The sequence below is a fragment of the Oryza glaberrima genome, chromosome 6, assembly GCF_000147395.1.
Source record: "Oryza glaberrima chromosome 6, OglaRS2, whole genome shotgun sequence".
NCBI lineage: Eukaryota > Viridiplantae > Streptophyta > Magnoliopsida > Poales > Poaceae > Oryza > Oryza glaberrima.
Genome location: NC_068331.1, coordinates 19,008,276 through 19,019,139, shown reverse-complemented (window position 1 = coordinate 19,019,139; position 10,864 = coordinate 19,008,276). Strand labels below are relative to the sequence as shown.

General features: G+C 39.0%; 1 long non-coding RNA gene and 1 pseudogene across 1 annotated transcript; both read left to right on the top strand.

Moving 5' to 3' along the window:
- The first annotated feature begins 545 nt into the window (after nt 1-545).
- Nucleotides 546-2,634, top strand: LOC127776972 (abscisic acid receptor PYL3-like; annotated as a pseudogene).
- A 4,291-nt stretch (nt 2,635-6,925) lies between these two features.
- Nucleotides 6,926-9,038, top strand: LOC127777969 (uncharacterized). The gene is made up of 4 exons (XR_008018389.1): nt 6,926-7,426; nt 7,768-7,897; nt 8,022-8,109; nt 8,343-9,038. It is a non-coding gene; the product is annotated as an uncharacterized LOC127777969 (long non-coding RNA).
- Nucleotides 9,039-10,864: the final 1,826 nt, after the last annotated feature.

Genomic DNA, 10,864 nt, shown 5'->3' with positions numbered 1-10,864 from the left:
TATTTTAATCGGAGGCAGTATTGCAAACAAATGAAATCCTTGCATTCGAAATGGGGTTAGTAATATCAAATTTAGCATTTTAACAATTACGAGACCAAACAAACCAAAGATACGATAGCATCTAAGGAAAAAATATCAAGATGATTATGATAAACAACCCAGGATGGCATGAGATCACCAACAGTTTGGTCAAATATATATTATGTTAGATAACAAAAGCGTGCAAGACACATTTGGTTACTTACATGCCTTGCACGTTCGCATCAACCCAGCCGGCTAGCTTTCTTCCTCCACCACCTCACGTAAGTACATCACAATGATAAAGCTCATGACCTTGTAGTGGCTATCACCGAGGCTTCAAGACAAGCCAAGCACACGGTTTGCTTCACACAATCACGAAGCAGATCACTGAAAGAGCTATGCTTACCACCCTTGTCCTTGCTCGCCTTTTCCATTCCACCTCAATCGATCGACTTTATGAGCTAGCAGCTGACCTCTTCCCCTTCTCCTTATTGGTGTTGCTGATTTTCTACTGCTTACCGGTAATGATCGGTGCCACAAGTGGTGCAGGAGGAGCGGTGGCAGGGAGGCTGCCGGCGGGTGCAGGAGAGACTGGCTGATGAGCATTGTGAGATCTGGGAGGAGGAGATGGAGTACATGCAGTAGTTCCACAGCCACGAACCCGGTAGCAACCAATACAACTCCTTTGTCACCAAGCACGTCAGGGCGCCCACCAAACTGTAAGTAGTGATAATAATAGCAATAATCATCTGGTTTTGTGTGTGTGATTACGTAGCTATATATAATCATGATATGGAATAAATGAATTTTATTATTAATTATTTTGGGTGGTCGATATATACGATTTCATCGCACAATTCAATTTAGGAGAATAATTATGATTCACATGCAATTTGATAATGCCCGAGTTTTAGCTCTGTAGATTTTGTGTTGGCGGATTAGCATGCCAAGCTGCCATCTTAAGAAAATTGTCTAAATTCTCCTTCCTATGACAAATAAGCCATCTTTGGGATGGTGACACGGTCAACAAGACAATTGTTTGATTACTAATTACTAGTATAAAAATCTATGGAAAATGTAGGATGGTTTTAATATTCTGAATCTATTTTCAAAGAAACATCTACCCATATCAAATTAAAAGGTTGAATTTGAAATACTCAAAGCGATAAACACGTTGATTACATGTATTCCAAAACGTCACTTATTTGTCTTTATATACAATTCGAAAGAAAGGGATTCATGAAACATACCTTAATGAATTCAATGTGTCAAATGTACAATGCACATTGATGTTCAAATTGTATGTATCATGTGAATATATGTATAATTTTATTTCAGATATATTTGAACTGATACCAATAATTAAGTTGATTTTAGAATTACATGAAGTATTAACAGCAGGATTAATTTGTTTTCAATATTTATTCATTATATAATATCATTTTAGAGTACACTATATATTGGCTTACTTCAAAACCCTACACACACACACACACTCTCTCTCTCTCTCTCTCTCTCTCTCTCTCTCTCACACACACACACACACACACACACTCTTGGATAGGCAGTTTGTGTGTGTTGCATCTAACGTAGACTCTAAATTTTTCCCTCACATAAAAGCGTGTACTTTGAAGCTAGCTAATGCTCCTTTGCCATACTTGTGGAAACCACTCAAACTAATATTATCTTTTGCAACTTCTATGAAAGCTACTCATGATACTATTTATATTTTTATTTGATACCATTCAACCTCTTCATGATTATGCAGGTTTAGGTCACTGGTGAGGAGGTTTGATCAACCACAACTTTTCAAACCTTTTCTCAGAAAGTGTGTAATGCGAGAAAACATTGATACTAGAAGTGTTAGGGAGGTTTGTGTTCAAAGTGGGTTCCTGGCCACAAGGAGCATTGAGAGGTTACAGTTCGTTGATGATAATGAACACATCCTCCGTGTGAAGTTTATTGGTAGCGATCATATGCTAGAGGTACAATTCAATATTTATCATCTATCCATGTTTTTCTTTTGTTTTGTTATTGCTATCAAAAGTAATCTATGGGATACATGATATAGATATCTTTTGAGATAATGGAACGTTACATATACTTAATTATGGAGAATGAAATAAGTGTAAAATTCTATAAGTACCTTTGCACTAGAAATCTGCGTGATACCTTACTTGTCCATAATGTCTCACTGACTTGTAGGCCTTCGACACGCATATTGTTGAGTGAATGGGAGCAAATAAGGAAATATGCCAACTTTAGGGGCAAAAATAATGATTTTATCATTTTTTTTTTCAAAATTTGCACATATTTTCAAAGATCTTTATTTGTAATGGTATTGACGGTTGATCTTTTTTTTTTTGGGTTATTACACCAAAACTACTCATCTACCTTGACTGTCCACTTTGAGGTCATCAACGTCTAGCCAGGGGACTGTCCACTTTGAGGTCATCAACGTCTAGCCAGGGACAGTAGTTATTGAGTTATTTGTGGTGGACCATTCCAGAGGGGAACACCAAAGATGACATATGATATTTAGTCAAGAACTTGTTTAGATGTAACCTAAGGACTCTCGTTGATGTGTCTGAGGAGAGCCTTGCTGGTTATTGACCTCACTTGCCTTCTTTGCTGATGGTCAGAATAATCGAGATATGGAATTGGTAGAACTTGTAAAAACTCTAAGAAACAATGGAACTCCTTTATCAGCACTGATTACTAAAGCTTCTTGAAAAGAATTTAACTACCAGGGCAATCATAGCGCTCACTTCGGTTTACTACATATACATATGCAACTTTCTGGTTTAGTTCATTCTAGTGTTTGAAAAATGTTGAACTAAAATAAAATAACAATATTCCGAAGGATTGTTGTTGGACTTCATGTGCGATAATTTGTCTTACTCTTGGCTATTCAAATAAAGTTTCCACATATGCATGCCCCTCTTATTATCGTGTTCCATAACTTCTTTGAATTCAAGATAAGCACTTATTTGATTTAACGTTGTCTTAACTGCAACACCATATGTCCAAATGCAGACGTACATTGTATTGACTAGCAAGGTTAATTTCTATTTAGAGCAAAAACAGATCGTGTCATCAGCTTTTAGGAAAAAAAAATAAGCTTGACAATTATGAGCATGAAGTACTTGATAGTGTGGACAGCTCTGTCCTGTGGACGCTGAAGAGGGCGCTCCTCAGCTACCGTGCACATCCTACCTCCACCTCTTCGTCGAAGACCCAATAGGCAGGGTGCCTTCCACCAAGCAGGGGCATCCGGTGGCCCCTAGCTACCCACATTGGATCTGGCAGTCCCGGATGAGGAGCATTGCATGTCGGCCTCAGAGTCATCGCCATCATGTGCCATCGGTGAATCTCTAAGCTTCCGTTGATGCCAAAGGTCCTTGGAGATCATGCCATGCGACACTACATTACGAGTGCTTCCCCTCCTGCCAATCCAGGTGGCATTAGCTTGGGGCACCATGGATCTGGTTGCTCCCGAGCTCATAGTTGCTGGATTTGGCCACCTCAGAACTCGTGCGGGCTGGATATGGCATTTTATAGGGTTAGGATGAGTGGAAGGGAGGAAGGTGGTAGGAAGACAGAACTAGTGGCACGGTCGACTGAAGGGAAGAGTTGGTACATCATCTGGAGGAAAGAAGGGAGGGCCAGAGGGGGAGGAACGAAAATATAGGATAGGATGGAAGGGGGCCTTGTGTGGAGCGAGGTATCTAATTCAATTTTTATGTTTGCTGATTTTTATTAAAAACTTGGAATGTTATTTCAAGCATGATTGTTGTTTTCTTAACATAAACCGGTTCTTAAAAAACAATGATAAGGGGGTTTAGATTGATGTTTATGTGTTATAGTGGTCCCTGCTGCCATGTCTTCATAAATCGATTCATGTTTGCAACGATCTCCTCCATTTGCTCTCTATGGAGCAGAAATTACATGTTTTACTTGTTAAATTGGATGTCATTGTACCGCCAGGAGGAAATGCTTGTAATGTACTAGATATATCATTTGTCATACTGTATGCCAGCAATTAATGTATTTCACATTTTTTTAGCTTTCAACTGATATTCTACACATCTACTTTGAAACAATATAGAATTTTTAAGTGTGATGAACATTTTTACATTTTCTTTAATTATTAATGCTTTACAATATTGGTTGCCATAACTTATTTGAGTTGACAACATTTTTGGAGCAGCCTCTATACCATTCAAGTTACAATCTGGTGTGTTTGGTAGAAATAGGATTCTAGCTTCTAGATTTTCATATCAAGTTATAGATAAGGCAAACACCCTGATCAGATTGAAAATGAACTAGGAAGGTTGTACTGCACCATCTAAGGCTTGAGGAAATAGGCTATTTACACGTCATAAGATAAATTCGAAGATTTACTGTCCACAGTGATAGGATTGCTGCTGAGTTGCGTGTGATAACTAGCTCCTATATGGAGCAAAAGGTTGGGGCACCTCCATTTATATCTTTGAAAAAAACAAGAGGAGATCAAGAAAAATGATAGCAAGAGTGTTACACATCCCTTGTGGCTTTCTAACGATATCCGTCCATCCACTTCCGAGCTATGCATCATAATAGGTTATATTTATCTGGCCATCTCTTCTTTCTATAAAGCTAAGAGCATCCACAATGTTTAGGATGCATATAGCACATAAGGTGAGACCCACAGTTATATGACCTTTTGCTAATAGCATAGGCTACAATGCTTGTAGTCTTTTTTTGCTTTAAGGCCGGACCCACTTAGAAAAAAAATATTTTCACCCTTTGACATGCAAGATTCAAAGACCCACATATATGCTACCAAGGTATAAAATGATTTTTTTAGTTATTATGGTCTAGCCTTAAGCTTAAAGCTAACCATAGCAATATTATCTCCCTTTGCTAGGAAAAATCCTAAAAATAATTGAAGCAACAATAAATCACACCAAAATTCTCATAAATACCACACAACACCCTAAGCTCTCAGTAATTGTAGTTTGAATTTATCACATCAATTGATACCCCAAATAAATCCTTCAACTCAGCTAAGAATCTGAAAAGAACATATCACTTAGAGCAAGTTTAATAGTATAGCCAACTACTAACTCCAAATAATCTATAGCCAATGTAATAGTCAATTCATACAATAGTTGCTTACTATACTATTAATACCTGGTCCCACTTGTCATACACACATTACCTCTTGGAGTCCGTGCGATCTGTATCCCGCTGCTCTTCTCTCTCTTCTTTTATCTCTTTAAAATATGTTTATAGCTGGCTTATAGTCTGCTATTGTACCTGCTCTTAGGCTGTGTTTGCAACCCCATGTTCCCAACTCCTCTCCCTCGTTTTCTGCGCGCACGATTTTCAAACTACTAAACGGTGCGTTTTTTGCAAAAAAATTTCTATTTGAAAGTTACTTAAAAAAATCAAATTAATCCATTTTTTAAAAAAAATAGCTAATACTTAATTAATCATGTGTTAAAAGGCCACTCCGTTTTACGTGCAGGAGGGATGGGTTCCCATCCTGCACTTGCGAACACACCCTTAGCCTACTTTGCACATTCACAAAAATTAAACCATAACTCATCTAGCAAATCCCTTTGGTCAGCATGCTAACCATAAAGTGTGTTTACACAAACATATTCTGGCTGTAAAGTGTGTTTACACAAACATAATCTGACTGTTTTGGCGTGTTTGGTTGGGTTAACGTGGCATTCCATTTATCAGGTGATCTCGACTGTCCTTTCGAAGACTGGTGGAATATAACAAGGAAAGCGTTTTGGCGCAAAATTCAGCTAAGCTTTCTATTCACTTTGATTGTTGGTGACCTGGTTGATTTGGAAGGAATGAAATGCTAAATCTTTGAACAATGAGAGAAATCAGCAGCAGTCATGCTTGGGGAAGTTTGAGCTGAGATCATGCTATGGCGTGCAGCTGCATTGTTTCATGCTGTAGAACAGTAGCATCCAGTGTCAGACAGCTGACGCTTGTTTGTTCTCAGTTGAGACGTCCACGTTTGTAATTATTTTTGTTGTAGTTTTCCTTCCGAACTATCTTAATGCAATCGGTTGGCTGTCTTTTGGCCAAACCGACCAAAAAGATACCGCTCAAGCTAGTTCCAGGTGCCGAAGAGGAAGGGCGCTGATGTCACAACACACCAGTATAAAAGAAAGAGGAAGAACAAATTCATCTATAATAATATAAAAAGGAGAAGTTCACCCCTCCAATCCTACAGGTGAAATCGATATGTTCAACCTCTACTGTCCATCCAGAGATCTTTATCTTTTATCCCTACCAATCCTACGGTGAACTCGGAAACCCGGCCCACACGATGGCACGCGGAATCCCCGACGCAGCAGAATTCATTAGTGCGATGACGCCGCCGCCGCCGCAAAATCCTCCGCGCTAACCCCGTCGTCACGCCATCATCCGCACGATGAGCCAATCCACCAACATTGCCGCACATATCCTACCACTGCAGTGTGCCTGCTCTCGCGAAATCACTTTCTCTCGTTGCAAACCGCATCCTCCCACCACAAATCGCATCCTCCCCTCGCCTGGTCTTCCTCAACCGTAGTGCCGGCGAGAGGCCTCCTCCACTACATACTAATATAAAAGAAGGAGTTCACCCCTCCAATCCTACAGGTGAAATCAATATGTTCAATCCCTACCGTCCATTCGGAGATCTTTATCTTTACCCCTACCAATCCTACGGTGAACTCGGAAACCCGGCCCACATGATGACACGCAGAATCCCCAACACAGCAGAATTCATCAGCGCGATGACACCCCCGCCGCAAAATCCTCTGCACTAACCCCGCCGCCACGCCATCATTCACACGATGAGCCAATCCACCAACATTGCCGCACATATCCTACCACTGCAGTGCGCCTCCTCTCGCGAAATCACTTTCTCTCGCTGCAAACCGCATCCTCCCACCACAAATCGCATCCTCCCCGCGCCTGGTCTTCCTCAACCGTAGTGCCGGCGAGAGGCCTCCTCCACTGCATTGTGCTCAATTCTCTGGTGAACTCTGCCAAACCCATCACACGAAGGCGCAAGGGCCTACTTGGTGTCTACAAGACCGAGAGGTAGGCCAAACCAAGAAACCCACCCATCGTTGCTTACTGGACCTTGGATAGATGAGAACCTCCTCCAGACCAACGGTGGCATTCTGCTCTATCTCTGCATTGCATTGAAGGATCCTATGCTTTACCTTCCCATGTACTTTCTGTCTTCTTGTGCTCTTTGTTTCCACAAGTGTGCAATGCTGGCATGCATGGAAAGTGCTCGATGAAATGCTTACTCGATGGAAGGACGCCACACAGAGGTCACAGCTAGGAGTTCAACACTTTTGGATGGCAGTGCCGTTGGATCTGCATGTGAAGAGGGTCCCAGGTTAGTGCCTACTCCCAATTGGCTTGTAATTCGCATTCCAGTAAATCCATTGAGCTGCATTTCAGCCTCTCCAGTTGCAATTTGAATTGATATCTAGATTTTTTGAGTGTTTCATAAACATAATTCAGCTTGCTTGATTTGTACTGCTAAGCAAGCTTCCTAAATCCTGAGAGAAACAATTTTGTGCATTGTATTGAACTTCCCGGTAATATGAATATCTCCACCGGGTCAGCATATAGAAGTATACCATTTGCTTGTAAAAAATGTAACCCTTTTTTAACGTACATGCACCTAGCTAGCTGGGTTCATCTTCATTTTTCTAACCAATGTTTGCAATTCAGCATGCGCAAACACAATACCGATGAAAAAGAAGTTGAAATAAAGGAGATTTTTTTGGGGAGAGAAAATGACAAGAGGTCTTCGGAGTCCAAGGGTGCTGCAGGTTGCTGGCAGAAGCAGCTCTTGTCAATGGTAGCACTTTTGTGGCATTCCAAAATCAAATTGCGAAATTCAAAACCAGCTGTAAAAAAGTTGAGCCAAGCGAAATTTTAGTCTTTTGACTGGCTGCCAGCTTATTATATATACTTTTGTCTAGGTGAGTCCATGAGTTGATGATGCCTTAGTAAGGATGCTTGACGTATTAACAATGCATAGCAATGTCAAGGCGCAGATTGAAGAATATGGTAACAATCACTCTCGCTCCTCTAATTTCTCAGCATCTGTACACGATATCGTGGATGAGCACCATATCCAGCGATGAGTAATTTTGAAAGAATTCATTGTACGACTTTTTTTCTATACAGTACATGCATGTGACTATGAGATGTTTTCTCATGTTTTTTTCATCTTTTTTCCTTACGAACTTGCAGAGATTGAAAATATACTTTATTCATTTGCATGATTATTTCATATGCAGGATGGCTTTCATTAGCCATACCAACAATTATGTAGGATGATGTGCAGCAATTTCACCTCATCCTTCAAAGGTAATTTGTTTTCCTCGAACCCTGGTCCATTAAAGCTATAAGTAAAGATTGAAACATCAGCTTAAGTTATCGGCAAAGCATATGCATGGTTATAGCCTTCTATCCGATCTAATGATTGTATGCTTCCCTTTATATAAAGGTACAGAGGGATTTCCCTTACCCAAATGGGCTGGAACTAATCAACTAATTAGTATAACCTATGGACCACTTCGTGCAAAATTTTAAATTCTGGTTTGATAACTGAAATAATTACCCTCCGTGTGTATTTGGTTAATTCGATATAGCAAGTTGTGGTGTCATTAAGTTAACCTCATATTTCTCTTCCATCATTTCGACAATGGCATCTGTACAATCTTCCAGGTGTGGACAAGGGTCAAGGTGTGCAAATTATAGCTTGTGATGGTTGGTTTGGTGTAGCAGTTAGAGTTGGACAGTTGGTCATTTATGTTTTGACAATGGCTATTTGAAGGTAAACAAAATGCAAATTTTTTGCTCCACAAATGCTGTTTTGTTGTGTAACACTGTAACCTCACGGATGTGGGCTTTTTTGGTGAACTGATATTGTGGCATAATTAATCTCCATGTCTTCAGCTATCTTCCAATCACAACTATAATTATCTTTTATGTCTGTGTACATCCAACATAGATCATGATATTAATCTACCCTTTATGACGATCTATTATAACATGATCATATATTGGCATGCAAACCAGATTACTATTCATCTATCATTTAGCTTCCTGTCAACTTGTCTGCTGGAGGTGGCATGCTAGACCATTTTTAAATTTTAATAAATGCTTCCTAATCGATTGGAAGTCCTATTTGTGATTTTTTTCTTTTCTAGGCTGGAAATAAGATCAATAAGTATATATACAGATGATGGCATATAGTTGAGGATTTCTTTTGTTGTTGTGCTATTGAATGCAGAGTACCATGAAAATTTAGACAACCGGTTCTTTCTTTCTTTTTAGCCCATGCAGGAGAAAGAGTGAAGTATGACATTGGGCCACATTCTAGGGACTGGAGCCAGAGTCAAAAGTGATTGGAAGATAGCTAAATCTAAATTTCAAAAAATTTGCAACATGAATGCTATATTTTAAGTATTACCACATGTTTCATTATGTTATTATAGGTAAAATACATCTACTATATAACACTTGTTTCACTCATTTATATGGTTATTTGCTGTTCACACAGAAGATGCACAGTTGAAATAAATGCCCCTACATGGATATGAAAATTTGCTTTGTCCTCCTTTATGGTTCATAAGGTCATGTTTACAGAATATGTCCACTAGGTCATGTGTACATAATATGTTCATTGAGAGTTGCATTTTCAGTATGCATGTATGGAGGAATAATAGATCAATATGCTAATGTTGTAACACTCCATGTAGAGGCATTTGGACCTTGGAGAACCAAATTAATGTGTGCCACATTTACCACATCAATTGAAAATCCAGAAAATGCGCAAGTTTCTTGGGAATTTAGACTTTCAATTAATGTGTTTATGTTTACTCTCATGGGGCATGTTTGTTGTTTCCTTTTTAGGATTCACTGATGTGAATGATTTGAAATCAAATTAGGAATTATGGTTTTTGTTTTGATTTAGCTGAAGATAAGTGTAATCTTATGCTTGAGGTCATCTTTTGACCCATGTAGTAAGCAGACAGTATAATCAGTCTTTTTTTTTTTACTTTATTCTCTTGTGTGTGCTTCCATATATATGATGTAGGTGTTGTTTTTTTTTCTGCACCAAACAGTCATATTCTATTCTTTTCTCTTGAAACATATAGCTTGCTCATAGCCTACCATCTGTTGGAACTATGTTACACTGGTGTTATTTTCTGATTTAGAGTCATCTTGATGAAACACAAGACATAAGGGTGTGTTTGGATAATAGGAAATAGAGGGTGGGATTGGGATTGGGAAATGAATGAAGGGTTTGGATTAAATGGAAGAGAGAGAATGAACGGTTAGGATTTAAAGATGTCTTTTGATGGGTGGTAAATCATTTCCCTTTCCCATTAGCAAAGTTGATTACTTGATTTTTTTTTACATGTTAATATATAAAAGAAGAACGTGTATTGCACGTGCATGATTACTAGTATAAATTAAGTAGCTGTGATACAAAACCTTCATTCAATACCTGCACTGGAATGTTTAGTAATGCATTAGTCTATGATTTAAGGTACAGTAGTTTCAGAAAAAAAAAATTGAAGGGGAAGCAGCTAGCTATCCAACTGCTAGCAATTGTTCGATACTGTTTTGAGATAGCTGGAGAAACGTCCACAATAATATTTCTTTCCTTTTCTTTACAATCAACGAAAGGCTATGATCGGTCCACATAATTAACCCTCAAAATTGAACTACAACCAAGGTATGAGTAGATAAGAAACGTTCACAGTCACCTAAACAGATTAGACGTACCTTTCGTGTGTGATGTGGCCCA